A 12,778-nucleotide genomic window follows, 5' to 3' on the forward strand; every position below is an offset into this window, starting at 1 on the left:
TTGTTATTGGTAACGAGTACTTATTTCACCGCGCTCCTGTCCGTCCCAGCTCACGGCAGGTGCAGAGATGAGCATTCTCCCTGCCTTCTCAGGGACATAACCCTGTCCCTTGGGTTCCCAGCTGCTGAGGCCAGCCCAGTTCACCTCAACAAGCCACATCTAGCATAATGAGCTCCATTTTACAGTCGAGGAGACTGAGGCTCTGCACGGTGAGGCGGTTTGTCTGAGCCACAGCTGGTTGGTGGCAGCTCAGGGACTAGACTCCTGGCTCGACCCCCACTACCTGTGACCCCCCCCACTCCACATATACTATGCTAAGGAGTTTGATCCTCTGTCGTCTTCCCCTTCTAATTGGAATAATAATAATAATAGTGATGCCTACTTCCCGGAGTGACTGCGGGGATTCGCAGAGCCCATGTATGTGAAAGAACCCCATTGTAAGGTACTCAGTCTTAATTGCAGTGTCATTATAGGCCACGTTCATTTGCAAAGTGGGTTCCTCACCTTTCATTTTCAACAGGAACACCCAGACTCCTTTCTGCCCCAGTTGACGATGGAAGGAATTCTTTTCTGCTTTTTTAAATCCCCCAATTGGCCATTGAAATAGTTGCTTTAAATATACCTGCTTAGATGAGTACACAGCATCTGGCCAGGTATTATTCTTTATAATAATTATTATTAAATAAGCGTCTTAGGGGGAGTTCCCTAGCGGTTCAGTGGTTAGGGCTCTGCGCTTTCACTGCCAAGGGCCTGGACTCAATCCCTGGTCGGGGAACTAAGATCCCACAAGCCGCGTGGTGTGGCAAAAAAAAATAATAAATAAATAAGTAATCACATTAACAGTAGCTATTGTATCGAGAAAATAACCGTGTACCAGACGCTGAGCTGGGGTTTTTTTTTTTGGTTTTTTTTGTTTTGTTTTGTTTTGTTTTGTTTTTTGTGGTACGCGGGCCTCTCACTGCTGTGGCCTCTCCCGCCGCGGAGCACAGGCTCCGGACGCGCAGGCTCAGCGGCCATGGCTCACGGACCCAGCCGCTCCGCGGCACGTGGGATCCTCCCAGACTGGGGCACGAACCTGTGTCCCCTGCATCGGCAGGCGGACTCTCAATCACTGCACCACCGGGGAAGCCCTGAGCTGGGGGGTTTACACGTATTACACATGGACTTTCATAGCAGTCTTATGAAGTAGGAAGGAGTGGTATCTGCATTTTACACATGGGGAAACTGAGGTTCACAGGTAGAGCGATTGTCCAAAGTCATACTTCCAGGAAGTGTGTTGCAAACTCGTATTAAATGCCAAGCTGTGGTCTTAACCACTTTGCTACCCCATAAAAGGCTTAGCATGGTGCCTGGTAAGTGCTCCTTAAATATTAGCTATTGTTAGTATTCTTATTACTGAGCAGGAGGCCCTTTACTTAGGAAAATGAGGCTCAGAAAGAAGCAGTAACTTGCCCAAGGTTACACAGCAAGTCACTGGTGGGCAGGAGGTTGGATCCTGAGTCTCCTTAGGTCCTAGAGCCCTTTGCTCAATGCACAGCTCCAGGACTTTCCTTTGCCTGGGGAGGTGAATCTGCCCCATCTTCTGAGCCAGGAAAACTATCCTGCGGCTTTGCTGCTGACATCTCCCTTCTCTTCCTCCTTGTCCTCCTCCAAAAAAGGGAAGTGCCCTGGAGTGGGGATGGGGGTTGGGATAAGAAGTGGGGGATACCCTGCCTCCTTGTCCTGACAGCCCACCCTCTCCATCCCCTGCAAAGCCAGCTTAGAAATTCTTTCCTTGTTACCCTCACTGAATGGGATGCCTTGGAGGAGGAGGGGTGTGGATATTTATTGAATCTATTGTAGTAGGACTGGGGATAAAACAGAGAACAAAAACAGACTCCTTCCTGGTCCTGCCCTCCTGGAGCTTACAATTGAGTGAGTAAGAGAAACAGACATTAATTAAATTTATCTCATGAGAAATTATGAGATTACAGTTGTGTTAAATGCTAAGAAGACAGGCACAGGGTATAATAAGAGGAAGGATTTTCAGTGATGGGGCCTGAGAAAACCGCCCTGGGAAAGTGGTGGCCAAGCAGCGATCTGAGGGAACACAGCAGTTAGGAGGCTACAGGAGAGGAAAGTGTTTGGGGGAGTGAGACCAGCGCTTGCTAATGTCCTAGAGCACAGGGAACCTGGTCCACACAAGGAACTGAGGGGATGCCCACGTGGCTGCAGCAGTGGAGAGGAGGCTGGAATCTGGTGAAGAAAGCAGGGCCAGGTCATGCGGTTTCATTGGAAGGTTTTCAGCAGGCGGGTTAGTAATGTGATCATATATGAATGAAGCATTTTGCATGGTGTCTGGCACAGTGGGAGCTAGCAGAAAGCAAGAAAGACTTCCCTTGGTAGGGGAGGGATAAATAGGGAGATTGGGACTGACATATACACACTACTATATGTAAAATAGATAACTTAATAAGAACCTGCTGTATAGCACAGGGAACTCTACTCAATACTCTGTAATGGCCTACATGGGAAAATAATCTAAAAAAAACACAAAGAGTGGGTATATGTATAACTGACTCACTTTGCTGTACACCTGAAACTAATAAAACATTGTAAATCAACCATACTTCAATGAAAATTTTAAAAGAAAGAAAGAAAGAAAGCCCTCCCTTCATTCTGCAAGTCTTTGGATCCAGATAACATTTTATCCCCATTTCGCCAGACATCAAATGAATGAATGTTCAAGTTATTCATTAGTAGTAGTAGTAGCAATGATAACATTACTCCTAACTTGCCTCCCCTGAATTACCCAAGATGATGATTTTTTAAAGGTATAGATGTGATTTAGGAAACGTAGCCCTACTGTCCACTGCCCTGAAACACACCCCTCATAGTGGCCCTTGTGAAAAGAAACTCCCGCAGAATTGTCCGTAATTGGTCTTTGTGGCTTTTGACTGGGAGCCCAGGCCTAAACCACTGATGGCTTTCTCCATCCTGAGCCTTAAAACAGATAGGGGGACTTCCCTGGTGGTCCAGTGGTAAAGAATTCGCCTTACAATGCAAGGACACGGGTTCGATCCCTGGTTGGGGAACTAGGATCCCACATGCCGCGGAGCAACTAAACCCACGCACCACGACCAGAGAGCCTGCAAGCCTCAACTAAGACCTGATGCAGCCAAAAATAAAAATGAAATAAATAAATAAATAATAAATCTTTAAAAAAAAAGAAAAACAGATCCGGTGCCTTACTCTTTAGAGAGTGCCCCACGGCCCCTCCAAGTTTTGTGATGATCATGAAATGAGGTAACATTGATTTTGATTCATCCACAGTTGATAGGTTTCTAGTGTTAGGAAGCTCTTTGTAAAAGTCTTGTTTCTGCCGCTTGTTATCTGGCCTGACGAGCTTACCTGTCTGAGCTTCACTCCCTCCATCTATAAAACAGGGGCTGGTGAGGATTGAAGGGGATGATGCACAGCCTCACATATGTCCTCACACACAGCAGCACAGACTTCAGCCTCGAGTCCTCCCTGAAGAAACGTCAGCTGAGACGGTAGTAGTGATGGGGACAGGGAATACAGGTGCCGAGGAACAAGGCCATGTTCACTGTTTGCAAGTTCCAGGCCCTAGTGTCCATTCCAGCTGCATTCTGGGGCCTCCAGGAGATGTCTGTCCTCCCCCGTCCACTGTCCAGGTTCCAGGGTTGCCATCTGAAGTTCCCATTTGTTTGCTACCACCAGACAGATGCCTAGGGGTCCTGCTGAATTATAAAGCGTTAGTCCCCCTACCCCACTACCCTCAAGCCTCTGCTTAGAACTCGTACACGGTTGCCCTCAGAGCAAAAACCAAAGTCCCGGAGGTAGGGTGAAGGCCATGTTATGTTGTGTGTGTATCACATTTTGCCCTTTCCTTGGTCAACCCAAGGGAAAATGGCTGTGTCAGCACTTATGACTCTTTGTCATTCTTTTGAAACTGTTTCACAGAATTCCACAGTATGAATGAACTGCAAGTTATTTAACAGTTTATCCTGTTAATGGACAATGAGTGTGTTTGCAACTTCTCCCCATTATAATCCATTACAATTTTTTTTTTTTGGCTGAGCTGCACTGCTTGCAGGATCTCAGTTCTTCAACCAGGGACTGAACCTGGCCCCTGGCAGTGAAAGCCCAGAATCCTAACTGCTAGGCCACCAGGGAACTCCCAGATATTTTCAGTTTTAAGAGTTACTGTTAAATTGTCCCAGATGACTATATAACAATTAATTAATTATTTTTATAATTTTCCAACATTTTATTATGAAAACATTCAAGCATTCAGCAAAGTTGAAAGAAATTATGAGGAACACTCTTATACCCACCACCCAAGTTACACATCTATCCATTTATTCATCCATCCATCCATCTTATTTTTTGAAACATTTCAAAGTAAATTGCAGACATCAATACACTTCCCTTTAGACATTTCAACATGCATATCACTAAAGTTTAATGTTTGTTTACAGTTTTTTTGTCTTCAAGGTAAATTTTACATACAAAAGTACACACAAATCTTAGATGTACATTTGTTAAACCTTCACACACACACACACATATACACACACGCCTGTGTAACCCAAACCCCTATCAAGATATAGAACATCACCATCACCCTAGAAAGTTCTCTGGTGTCCCTTCCTAGGCAATCCCTGCCCCGACTCCTACAGAGACAATCAGTGTTCTAATACTTTCCATCACGGACTGCCTGTTTTAGAGCTTTATATTTTTTTAAAGAGAAGTAAAAAAAAATACTCCCTATACACTCACGTATTTTTTTTCTCTGTATTTTAGTGGGAGAAAAAAATATCCTACCTCCTCTCCAATGCCTAAAGGAATTTATTTCTTCCTGGCCAGATGAGTTCCATTCCTTCTCTGAGTTCCAATAAACAATTAACTGCTCATTCTCTGGGATACACATATTTAGGCCTTGAGCTACCTGAGAGCAAGGACCCCATTTACCCACAGTAGGTGCTCTGACTCATTATTATCTTTCTCCCACTCTCAGACAGACCAGCAAGTACCCCAGGGCCTTCCCTTATGTTTGGAAGCTCAGGCTTGACTCCTGAGGTGGGGTAAGAAGGTCGGCAGCCTGGGGCTCTGGTCTTAGTCTCCCATTAACCCACTGAGTGACCTCGTGCAAGGGTCTTCCCCCCTCTGGGCACTTGCTTCCTCCACTGAAGGCAGATGGTAGAGCGTGGAATGGGGCCAAAAACTTTAGTGTCATTCTTGCCTCCTTTGTCTCATGCTTCCACACTGGATCTAGCAGGAAATCTGACAGTTCTTCCCTCAAATCAGATCCAAAACCTGACCCTCACCATTCTTACATTGCCACCACCTTGGTACAAGCTAGCAAGCTACCGTCCTCCTCGCTAGAAGACTACACCAGGCTCCTTCCTGGACTCCTGGCTTCCAACTTGCCCCCTGTGTTCTCCTCTGAAGCAGCCAGAAGGGTCTCTGCAACACTTAGGGCAGACCACCCTCCTTCTCTGTTCAAAGCCCTCCCATGACTCCCCATCTCAGGGCAAAAACCAAAGTGCTTCTGATGGCCCACAAGGGCCCCCATGATCTTGACCCAATCCGACCTTGACTTCACCTTGCATCGTCCTCGCAGCTCTCACCGCACTGGCCTCATGGCTTTCCTGGAACACAGCAAGCATACTCTGACCTCAGGGCCTTTGCAGTTTCTCTCCCCATGCCTGGAATTCTTCCCCTATACGGTTGCGTGGCTTATTTTTTCATTTTTTTTCAGGTCTTTGCTCAAATGTCACTTTATTAAAGATGCCTTCCTTCACTGCCACCATTAACAGAGCAAACCTCCACCTTCCTCCACAAGCACTCCGCACCTCCCTTCCACCTGCCATCATCCAATCTGCTGTGTATTCACCTACTTATTATTGTCTGTCTACCCGACTAGGGTGTAAGCTCCATGAGGGACAGCTTATTTGTCTGCTTGACTACTGCTATATTTTGTTCCTGATGCACCTAGAACAGGGCCTAGCTCCTAGTAGGTGCTCAGGAAATATTTCTTGGTTAAGTCAGGAACAGGGGTTTGGGACATACCTCTAGCACATTTTCTCTAAGGCTTGGATTCCTCCCTTAAAAGGGGTCCCGGGACTTCCCTGGTGGTGCAGTGGTTAAGAATCAACCTGCCAATGCAGGGGACACGGGTTCGAGCCCTGGTCCAGGAAGATCCCACATGCCATGGAGCAACTAAGCCCATGCGCCACACCTACTGAGCCTGCCCTCCAGAGCCCGCATGCCACAACTACTGAGCCAGTGAGCCACAACTACTGAAGCCCGCTCACCTAGAGCTCCACAACAAGAGAAGCCACCGCAACGTGAAGCCCACGCACCGCAACTAGAGAAAGCCCGCGTGCAACAACGAAGGCCCAATGCAGCCAAAAATAAATAAATAAATAGATTTCTTTTTTTTTTAAAAAGGGCGGGGGTCCCAATGTTTTCCTCATTGTGAAAGTGAGATGGTACATGGATGCCTGTTATAGAGTGCTGCCCACAGGTTGAAGAGGGAGAGGTCCTGTGGCTCAGGGCACTGGCTTCAGACACCTGTGTGACCTCGGGCAGGCCACTCAAGTTCCCTGGCCCTGCTGATCTCTGTTTCAGAAGTTTATTGAGGGTTAAACAAGAAGCCATGTGGAAAGTGTTTAACACAGTGCCTGATATGTAGTAATAATAACAACTGTTATTGCTGCTGAGGGACTGGAAAGGAAGGATTCTACTTCCTGAGTTTGCTCTGCATCTGGACTCCGCCTCCTCTTTTGTTTCAGGATAAGCATAGAGGGGATGGATTCCCCCATGTCCAGACCTTCCCTGATCTCTTCTGGGCAGGCCCTCTCCCTCCAAGCTGCAAGAAGTCCATATACACAGCATGCCAATAACTCTGCCTGCAGGCTGGGCTTTGGAAAATGACTGTGAGTTGTACTGACCTGGGGAGTGGTGGGAGAAGGCTGGGTGACATGCTTAAGACCCCAGGGCTTTCCCCTTGGGTTGTTTAGTTCCTATGTTCAAGGCCTGACGACTCGGCTTAACCTCCATTCATCTCTCAGGTCTACTCATGCCTGGCTTCCTCTACCCCTACCCCAACTGAACCTGCTCACAAGCCCCCACTCTCTTCCTAGCATTATCCCTTTGTAATGTCTTTGAGTGACTCTTCAGATATGGCGTATCTCCTCCATCAGATTGGGAGCTGCACAGGGGCGGAACAGTAGCCTGTCTTGTTCACTGTTGTGTTCCCGGTACCTAGCACAGGGCCTGGCACATAGTAGGTGCTCAATAAGTATCTGCTGTCTGAAGGAGTCAATGGACTCCTCCAGCCTTCAGATAATCAAAATGGTCTAGAAGAGAAAGTTCCCCCGGGGAACTCCTCCAAGGTTACACCCAGGTTGTGTTCACAACACCCAGCAGCAATTTGCATTGCAGTCCTAAATCAGGGCCCAGAGCAGGCATTCACTTTATAATAGTCCTGAGGAGAAAAACAAAGCAGACAATAGGGATCCAAGCCCTCATTTTCTCAGGCAAAGTGAATCCCGCCTTGAATTTGAAATAAGGGGTGAGATTCCCCAAAGGTGGAGGCATTATCACCCCCACCCTCAAAACTAGGAACTGCCAAAGGGCCCTTTAAAAAGCAAATTTCTAGAGGGGACGGTGTAAATGTCCATTGGAGCTTAGGCCAAGGATCTTAAACAGGCTTAAACTTTACCCCAGGAATTCCACTTCTCAAATTTGTCTCAAGGAAAAATCTTGAGATTTGGAGAAATATTTTTGAACAGACAAGCAAGTACATCACCACATCCCATACAAAAATCAGAGAATAGGAACTGTCCTAGGAGTCTAACAATAGAGGATTGTTTACATTCATTTACATGTATAAGGATTAAAAACTAAAAGTGGAATTGACTCCTTTCCCCTGGCTGCAAACAAGCTCAGAGCCAATTTGAAAACTAATCAGTAATCTCTCCGCTGCCCCATGTGTTGGTGAATTTGCTTCCGACCTGGTCCTGATTTACTATCTTTCTTTTTTTTAAATCTTCCTATTTTAAGCATCTCATTTCCTCTGCCCTTAACAGCCTCCCAACAGAGGAGTTTTTGTCTCTAGTTCACTGCTCTGTACTAGCATCTAGCACGATGATGGGGGCATAAGTGTTCAATAAAGACGTGTCCCATGAATGGACAAATGTCTCCACAAAGCTGACTTCAAATCTTCTTGGGCATTAAGCAAATCCTCCCCAGATGAAAGGTACTGACCCAGGGAGAATTCCCTGGCGGTCCAGTGGATTAGGATTTGGTGCTTTCACTGCCAGGGTCCGAGTTTGATCCTTGGTCAGCGATCTAAGATCCCGCAAGCCCCGTGGCATGGCCAAAAAAAAAAAAGAAAAAATAAAAAAAAAGGTACTGACCCAGCAATTCCATTCTAAGGCCCAGCAACTCCATTCATAAGAGTGCAAGTGTCTGTGCAGGGAGGAATGTTTCCTCTAACATTGTTTGTAACAGTGCGAACATGGGAAAACCCTAAGTGTCCATCAATAGGGGCCTGGTTAAATCAGATAGAATTCATCCAGACTATACAGCTATTGAAAAGGAAATAGGGCTACAAGACATGCTTCTAAGTGAAAAGGCAAGATGCTAAATAGTGTAAACAGTGTATATATGAGTCCATAGTTCAAAATAAATAAATAAATAACACGGAGAAAGAAGTCTAATAGGCCATTCCAGAGTGATCCTGAGAGCACATTTGGGAGGTTCCAACCTCAGTCCTGCCCCTAACCAGCAAGTGACCTTGATTAGCACCTTTCCTCTCTAAGCCCATCCCCCCTTCTATAAAAACAAGGATGAGTTATGACCTCCTGGTGGGGTTACTGAGAGGATTAAGGAAGAAAATGCATATAAATGTCAGGCACCTCTCTCAGAGTGAGTACTCAAAGATATATGAGTTAAAATAGAAAACCATTTCTCTCATCATAGGATGGGAACAAAGATCATTTAACTTTTTAAAAGAAAACCTTTAAAATGTATTCTGCAAATAAATCAAAATTGACAAAAGAGTTGCAAGAACAATACAAAGAATCCCTGTATATTCTTCCCAGAGTTACCAATTGTTAACATTTGCCATGTTTGCACTACCCCCTCCTCATTTTTTTCTTGAACCATTTTATCCCTCTTTACCTTATACGTTCAGCATATATTTCTTAAGAAAAAAGACATTCTCTTACATAAATCAAGTACAATGATAAAATTCAGGAAATTAAACATTGATACAATATTATATCCAATCTAAAGTCATGTTCAAATTTCATCAATTGTCCCAATAATGTCTTTTTTAAAAATTGTGGTTAAAAAATATATATATATCACATAAAATTTACCATCTTAGCCCTTTCTTTCTTTCTTTCTTTCTTTTTCTTTCTTCCTTCCTTCCTTCCTTCCTTCTTTCCTTTCATTTTTTTTTTGCCATGCTGTACAGCTTGTGGGATCTTATTTCCCCAACCAGGGATTGAATCAGGGCCCTAGGCAGTGAAAGTGCGGAGTCCTAACCACTAGACAGCCAGGGAATTCCCTTTGCCTAAGTGTACAGCGTACAGTTCAGTAGCGTTAAGGATATTCATATTGCTGTGCCAATAGTATCTTTTATAGCAATTGTTTGCCTCCATCTAGGATCACACATTACATTTACGTAGTCACCTTATCCTTTCAGTTTCTTTTAACCTGGAAAAATTCCTTAGCCTTCCTTTGTTAATGACTTTCATGACATAGGTGTTTTGAAGAGTCTAGGCTAACTGTAATTTTGTGGCTTTTGTTATCTTTTATAATAAAGGAGATAATATTGAAGGTATGATGAGGATAGTCACAAATGGAAACATAAAAATATCCACAGTACTTTTTCCCCTAGTTTTTGGTAGAAAGAGCATCTGGAGTTTGTCCCTCCTGCTAAAATGCAGGATCCCAGTGGTGATGGAGATGTTCTGTATCTCTGAATCAATGTCATTATCCTGGTTGGGAGATTGCACTCTAGCTTTGCAAGATGGGATCTGTGCATAGAAAGAAACTGGGAAAAGGGTACAGGCGCCTCTCTGTATAATTTCTTAAAAGTGTAAGTGTAAATCTACAGTTGTCTCAGAATTAAAAGTTTAATTTTTTAAAAGATGCCCTTTGGCATTTCAGAGCCCGAAGTGTCAACAATTCTCCCAGGGAGAACCTAGCCCCTTGGTGAAATTCCCAGTGGGAATCCTCCAGCCTGAGAAAGGACTTCTTAATGAACTCCTTTCACTTGCAGGGGTTGGGGGAGGGGGCCTCCTTTGCCCTCTGCAGGGACATTTTAAAGTGAATGAAGGGAGCAAGGTCCCTCATTAAGGCTGAAATGGGAGCTGCTGGGGGCGGGGGTTCTCTAGAAGGAGGCTTGGCCCCAGGTCTGCATTTCCTGCTACAAAGTTATCTCATTAACAGTAATCACGACTCCTTTCTATCCGAGAGTGGATTGTGAAGGACAACATTGGAAAGATAATTTTTATCTACTGTCCTTGCTAGTTGCCAACTTCTTAATAATAAAATTGAAAAATTGTAAAGATCTGAATAGGCAACCAATGGGGATTCATTATGAGCATTAATATATTCTTGCTTAGTAGAATATTATGCCGCATTTTATGATGAGGTTTTTGTAGCATTTATAATTGAAACCAAGAATGCTGTTGTGTGAGACTTTGAAGTTTCTCTTAGAGGACTTGGAATTCTTCTCAGGGCTGAGGAATGTGTGGGTTAGGAGAGCAGGGTCCTCATCAGGGAAATGAACCTGCCACCGGGTTCCTGTTCAGGCTGAAATGCTAATTTCTGGGTGTTCTCAGATCAATCATGGTCTAGTCTCTCCCTAACTTGAAAGTTTGTCATCCTAGTGCTATTTTGAACCCTGAAAGTCAGAACATGATATCCTTAACCCTTCTAGGAATTTCTCCTAAAGAAATAATCAGATGTGGAAAATGAATTGTGTACCAGGGTTCTTATTGCCATCTTCTTTTTATAAGATTGAAAATTTGGAATACTATTAATAACAAGCATTTATTGAGCACTTAGCGTGGGCCAGTTGCTGTGCTAAGTGTTTTACAAGCATTATCTCATTTCATCTTTTCTAGTAGGTTGTATTATTGTCTCCATTTTTACAAATGAAAAAAGAAATGGAAGCACAGAAAGGTTAGTAATTTGCCCAAGACAACATAATTAGTAAGCAGAGGAGACACGTGTAAATGACAGCAAAAACACAATGTGATAAACATTAAAATAGAAATAATATGAGAGACAATGCAAAGTATTAACATTATACACAGGGTGTCTTTGGGTGCATAAAATAAAGCCCAGCATGTGGTAGGCATTTTAAAACGGTGATTATTTGTACCTCAGACTTGAATGTGATCATGAATCACCCGGGGATCTTGTTTAAAATGCTGGTCTACGGTAAGTCTGGGAGTCTGCATTTCCTCCAAGCTCCTAGGTAATGTCCATGCTGCTGGTCCAAGGACCACACTTTGAGTACCAGAGATTAAATAGCTTGGCAGAAAAATAAATAAATAAATAATTAATAAATAAATAGCTTGGCAAAGTGGGAGAGCCCTGAATATGTAAAAACCAAACAAATCACAGCAGTCCCAATGATGTGGAAAAAGACTGGAAAACAATACAGTTACTGTCCTACTGCGGTGTCGGGCTGCAGTTTCAAGTGAATTTCTTTCCCTTCCTCTATTTTCTGTCACATTCAATTCCACACATATCTATTGAGTGTCTCAGCACCAGTCACTGTGGGAGCAGAAATGAAGGAAATCCAGTGGTTTCCTCAAGGTTATTTTTTTTTTTAAGTTAAAAATAAACCACTTAAAATGGGTGCATTTCACTGTATATAATTTATACCTGAACAAAGTTGATTTAATACTTAAAGATATGAAGAAATATAAGTCCCTGATAGGGATCTTTTTTAATAGGTTAAAACTATTTTTAAATTAAATTCCTGGACAGTGAGTCAGGGGGTCTGAGTTCAGTCCCTGTCTGTCAGTCACCCGAAGGTTTACTTTCTTCCAGGTACCTTGGACTTGGACAGGTGCCCCGTATACATTCTCAAAGCACTTTGTACTTTTTGGCATCATTTCATAATTTCACCCACGCGTGATTTTTCACATGTGTGTGTCTACCTCCCTGACTAAACTCTGACTTCTCCCAGGCCAGGCACTGCATCTGGTTTTGTCACTGTGGTGTCCCAGCACCTGTCAGGGCAACTGCCCCACAGGTGGTACTCAGGATTATCTGTTGAATGAATGTATGAAGGAATTTGTTCATACCCTTCCGAAGGGATTTTTAGGAAAGCGTAGAGAAAAAAGCCTGGTGGAGAAAGCCAGCCAATCCTCCCCACACTCCCCCACCCCAGGTATCTAGGAACCCTCTCCCTACCCTCAAGGCTGGGCTCAGGGGTAAGTGAAGATGCTTTGGGGCTTGCAGGGCTCAGGTCTTAGATTCCAAGGAGCATGTCTTGGTTTTCTCATCTGTCCAGTGGGGATCGGGGTAATTAATACTTATCTCGGGCTGCAAGGGGTCCTTGGGAAGAGAGCATGGGGGTTAAAATGTTTCAGGGGCTGCAGTGATTATCACTGTCTCAATAATCTCCCCCACCAACCTGACCACCTTCCTGCCTGGCACTATCACACTCCTTGCACTTCTTTGGGTCAGTGTTTCCTTCACTCCAGAGTTTCTCCAACTCTGGTCTTTGGGAAGT

Source organism: Orcinus orca, chromosome 16 (genome assembly GCF_937001465.1).
Source record: "Orcinus orca chromosome 16, mOrcOrc1.1, whole genome shotgun sequence".
NCBI lineage: Eukaryota > Metazoa > Chordata > Mammalia > Artiodactyla > Delphinidae > Orcinus > Orcinus orca.